This window comes from Zingiber officinale, chromosome 3A (assembly GCF_018446385.1).
Source record: "Zingiber officinale cultivar Zhangliang chromosome 3A, Zo_v1.1, whole genome shotgun sequence".
Taxonomy (NCBI): Eukaryota; Viridiplantae; Streptophyta; class Magnoliopsida; order Zingiberales; family Zingiberaceae; genus Zingiber; species Zingiber officinale.
The window spans coordinates 159,505,850-159,511,355 of NC_055990.1; the positions used below are offsets into that span (position 1 = coordinate 159,505,850).

At 39.7% G+C, this 5,506-nt stretch overlaps 1 pseudogene; it reads left to right on the forward strand.

The window, feature by feature from the left end:
- The first annotated feature begins 2,092 nt into the window (after positions 1-2,092).
- On the forward strand, positions 2,093-2,922 carry LOC122050831 (annotated as a pseudogene).
- The last annotated feature ends 2,584 nt before the right edge of the window (positions 2,923-5,506 follow it).

A 5,506-nucleotide genomic window follows, 5' to 3' on the forward strand; every position in this document is an offset into this window, starting at 1 on the left:
AACTAAGTATATTTACTAAAATGATTAATGAAGGTAACATAATATAGGAAACCTCAATTAGACATGATAAGTGCAGGACCCTAAATATCCAAATGAATTATTTTAAGTAGAAAATTTGAAATACGATCAAATGAAGAGAAAGGTAACTTATAATTTTTAGATTCCATACAAGCCTTACATGAATGAGATGGAGAAAAGTAAAAAAAAAAAAATAGATAAATCATACTTATTTATGGTTGACTGAACAATTTGAATGGAAATATGATCAAGTCGGGCATATCAAACTAATTTATTTGTGCATTTACTAATAAAAACTTTTAATGAAGATCTCTAAAGATAGTAATGATCATTTTTATTCTTTCATGAAATATGATAGTATATATTCATCTATCTTTTATAAGATAATGATTATAATGGAATTCAAAAAAAATATTGTTATCAAGATAAAATTGATGTGTAAAAAATAATTTTTTAGTAATAAATGAAACATAAAAAATATTGCACATGTTAAAGATACAATGGGATAAATGAATATAACAGGTGCTTTCAAAATTAATAATTTGTAAATCTAAGTCATGGTCTACTTACACATTATCCAAAACATAATACGATAATACTTCTATAAAGATATTATAGTTTAATATGATATAATAAATTGCTCTAATATCAATATATCTCGGATGATTTACTAAGAATAGATATAGACAAGACTATTTTAGGATATATTCATAAAACCGTTGATTATCTTAATGTTGAAGGACATAGATCGATGAATGTAATTGCATCGAATGTTTAGGTTATTGATTAATGATATCCAATTTAAAAATAGATTTGACATCTTAGAAAGGAAGAGCCATGATAGAGAAAAAAATTAATTAATTAACTAATTAAACAAAGGCTAGTATTTTGTTTTTTTCCTCGCTGGAAAAGTAAAAAAAACAACGAAGCAGAAGGAAAAAAAAAATCGGAAATAAAAAGTAGTTCAGATCTTCTGTCCCCGTATCTCATTATCGATCGAACGATTTAAATTACATCTCAAAGATGTCTTGCATATCTGTACACATTTTAAAGATGTCATGATGTCTTGAGAAGTAATCTGAACTGTTCAATTGATAATGGGATATGGGAACAGAAAGAAACGGGGACAGAGGATATGAACTAAATAAAGGGGGCTGTCGTGCAATGAGGATGCGGTGAGAAAAAAAAGGTGCCAATGAGGTGGTCGGCGCGAGAAAAAAAGAAAGCTCAGAGGGAATGATAATGAGAACGAACCCGGGTCCATATTCATCAACCGTAGAGAGATCCGACGAGGAGAAAGGTTGTCAAGGAAGTGAGAGTTTCAAACATCCAATAGCGAGGAGAGTGCGCCGACGGAGGAGGAGGCCGATCGAATCTGATATCTCAGCAACACGAAAATTGAAGGAAGAGAAAAAAAAAATCCGAAATCACTCCAACAGTTTCAGAGAGAGGACAACAACGTCCAGTGCACCCGTGCCTGCCACAGTTTGTTTCCTTGTCACAAGACTTGTTCGTTCACCAATAAAAGCTCCACCGGCCGGCGGGGCCACACATTGCTGCTAAGTAGCGGAATAGCAAGAACGTTGAGAGAAGAAGAAGAGAGGAGGAGCAACAAGGAAGTTGAGAAAAGAAGAAGAGAGGAGATTAAGCGCTTGTGGAGCAGTAACCATCTCTTTAAAATATTAATATTGAGCTTTGTAAAATAGTAAACATCTTCAGGGAACGAACCATTGATATATATCTCTTTACAATAGAACATTTTGTAAAATAATAATTGTTGATCAAGACAATAACTTAGGATCAATCGAAGCTAACTAACAACAATATTATGACATTTCTCAACATTAATTAACTGGCTAATTTAATCGAGCCGGCTTCTGATATGATATAAAATCTGCCGTGTTGAAGTTCTTTCCCAGTTCACAAGCTAGTGGCCTAAGCCATGTTCGAAGCCAAGATCAAATTGCGTCTTTATTTTCTTGCTATAAATATTCTCTTCTACAAAATTTGTGGTAAATTCTTATTTTATTTATTCATATGTATATTCAGCTGTTATAATTTGTCATCATTAATCATGGCAGAAGCGAAAGTGATCATGGAGTACATTGGAGCCACCGGAAAACCGGTGACATTTTCCCACGTGCCGGTCGACCCCAACATCGATTTCCACTTCATTCTGAGCTTTGCCATCGACGCCGGCCACTCCGGCGCCGCCCGACACGGCGTCTTCTCACCCTACTGGGCCTCCACCCTCACTCCGGCCGCCGTCCGGACCGTGAAAGCCCGGCACCCGAACGTCAAGGTCCTTGCCAGTCTCTCCGGGTGGAGCCTCGGCAACAAAGTCCTCCGGTGGCACGACCCCGCCGACCCATCTCTGTGGATCGCCACCCGGCTGCCTCCCTGAAGTCCCTGGCAGCCGAGTACCACCTCGACGGCGTCGACGCGGACTACGAGAGTTTCGAGAGAAACGCGACCGACTTCGCCTTCTGCATCGGGAAGCTCATCGCTGGGCTCAAGGCGGAGGGCGCGATCGCGGTGGCCACCGTGGCGCCGTTCGACGATACCGCGGGGAGGTACGCGGAGCTCCTCTGGAGGTACGGCGGCGTCATCGACTACGTGAACTACCAGTTCTACACGGACGGGGTTTCGACGCCGCGGGCGTACGCGGAGGCGTTCGAGCTGCGGGCGGCGCAGTTCGGGGCGCCGGCGAAGCTGCTGCCGAGCTATGAGGTGGACGGAAGGGGAATTCAAGGGGAGGCGTTCTTCGAGGCGATGAGGGTGATCCAGAGCAGAGGATTCGAGGTGAATGGCGTGATGATTTACTCGGCGGACGCGTCGTCGTCCCACGGCTACTACTACGAGAGGAAGTCCCAAGAGTTCTTGCTCAATGGCACAAGTTCATGAAAATGCAAGATCGATTTGCTTTCTTAAGATTTACAATATGTTTGGAAATTTTAGCACAATTTTCAATCAATTTGATTTTTCACCAACAATTTGCCGTTTCTAATTATTCTTGTTGCTTTATTATTATTATTATTATTATTATTATTATATAAAAAATACATTAATGGTAGGAAAAGTTAATTATGTTTATCTCATACACTCATTGTAATCTATTCTCGGATTATATGAAGGGAAGTAAATAACGAGGACGACTTAATTATGTGTTAGATATATGTCAGCTTCTAATCACATATGTTACTAACCATACTGATGGATCCCTAGTTGATCCTATCTGAGATTGTTGATGAATGAGTCATGAGTTATCTTCAATGTTGACTTAGTCGTTGAGCATTGTTGGAAGTTGAATGTCGAATGTGAACACCAGGTGATCTCACTAAGCCAGGAATAGAGACAAATGAAGAAGGAGAGTTAGAAGGAAGGTCGGGGTGCCTTCGCTAAACCACTCAAACACTCAAGTTGGTCTCCGGTGGGGAAGAAAGATGAACAATAGTATACGAAGAGAGTGTACTTTTTCAAGTGTGTGTACCTTGGCTTGTAGACACGAGCTCTTTTTATAATTTAAATCACTAAGAGCATCCATATCAGCTACCTTATCTAAAGATTTTATTCTAAATTTTGGATAGAGTAGCTAAAAACTTTTGTATTAGCTACCCTATCAATTTACTAAATTTAGATTTGATAAATAATAATTTTCTAAATTTAGAAAATGAAACCTCTATCTAAAAATAAAATAAAATTTATTTTTAATTTTTCACATTCCACTCATTCTTTTTAATCTCTCTCCTTCTACCCATTCCATAAATATAATAATGAAAAAATAAGAGAAAGAGAAGAAAATAATAAAAAATTAAGGATGGTGGAAATTTTAGGGTAGTTGATGGAGTATGGTGAAAAGTAATTGTCTAAATTTAATAAAGTGAGTTATTTACATTAAATTTTAGATATAGTAATAGAGATATTAATGTGGATACTCTAAGATTGTATTCTCTCTTCATTAATTGACTGTTATGTCACATTTAAAAAAACGATCCATTGTTGTATCTCTACTATATATGGTATGATGCATATTGTATAATTATACCATACTATGCGCTCTGACAATCTGCGTGGGATAACATTTATGGCTCTTAATTATAGGATGAGGATTCTTGATTATGCTAATCCTAAGCGCCGCTTGTAGTTCGTCCTCAGATTATGTGAAAGGAGTTAAATCACAAGAACGATTCAATTATGTGTCAGGTATGTACCAGCTTCTCATCACATATTTTACTAGCCATATTGATGGATCCCTAGTTGATCCTATTTGAGATTGTCGATGAGTGAGTCATGAGTTATCTTCGATGTTAAGTCGGTCGTTAAGCATTGTTGGAAGTGGAACGTCGGATGTGAACACTTGGTGACCTCACCAAGCCAGTAATAGAGACAAAGGAAGAAAGAGCGTTAGAAGGAAGGCCAAGGTGCCCTCGCTAAACCACTTCAACACTCAACTTAGTCTCCAACAAAGAAGGAAGATAAACAATACTATACGAAGAGAGTGTACTTTTTCAAGTGTGAGTACCTTGCCCCGTAGACATAAGCTCCTTTTATAATTAAGACCGCTAAGATAGTATTCTCTCTTCATTAATTGATTGTCACATCACATTAAAAAAACATTCCATTGTTATATCTCTACTATATATATGGTACGATGCATATCCTATATCTTGTATAATCATACTGCACTATGCGCTTTGACAATCTGCATGGGGTAGCATTTATGACTCTTAATTATAGTATGAGGATTCATTGAGCCTAAGGGTCTAGCCCATTGAGTCTAGGGAGGATCAAGCTTGAGGAGCCCGTCTTGGAGAGGCCAAAGGAAGCTAACCCCCGAGATCAGTTGGCGAGGCCAATCGAGGTCGATTAGGGCATGCAGTTGGGTGAAGTCGAGTAGAGCACTGAATCGTGGAGCTGGCCCCTGGAGTTGAGGAGATCTGATCAGAGCGTAGAGTTGGGTGGCTAGACTGGAGATGAGCAAACTACTAAATTAGGGAGCTAGACCCCTAGAGTCGAGCAGTTGAGTTGATCAGAGTGTAGAGTCGGGTGATCCGGCTAGAGATGAGCAGAGCACTGAATCGGGAAGCTTACCCCTAGAATTGAGGAGAGCTAATCATAGTGTAGAGTTGGGTGGCCTGGCTAGAGATGAGCAAAGCACTGAATCGGGGAGCTAGACCCTTGGCATCGAGGAGAGCTTATCAGAACGTAGAGCCAGGTGGGCCGACAAGAGATGAGCAGAGCACTAAATTAGGGAGTTGGGTGTCTAGAGTTGAGGAGAGTTGATCATAACGTAGAGTCGGGTGGCCTGATTGGAGATGAGCAGAGCATTGAATAGGGGAGTTGGGCCCTGGAGTTGAGGAGAGCTTAGCAGAGCATAAAGTCGGGTGACTTGGTTGTAGATGAGTAGAGAACTGAAATGGGAAGCTGGGACCCTAGAGTCAAGGAGAGATGAGCAAAGTGTAGAGTCGGGTGGGGCAATCGGGTGTTG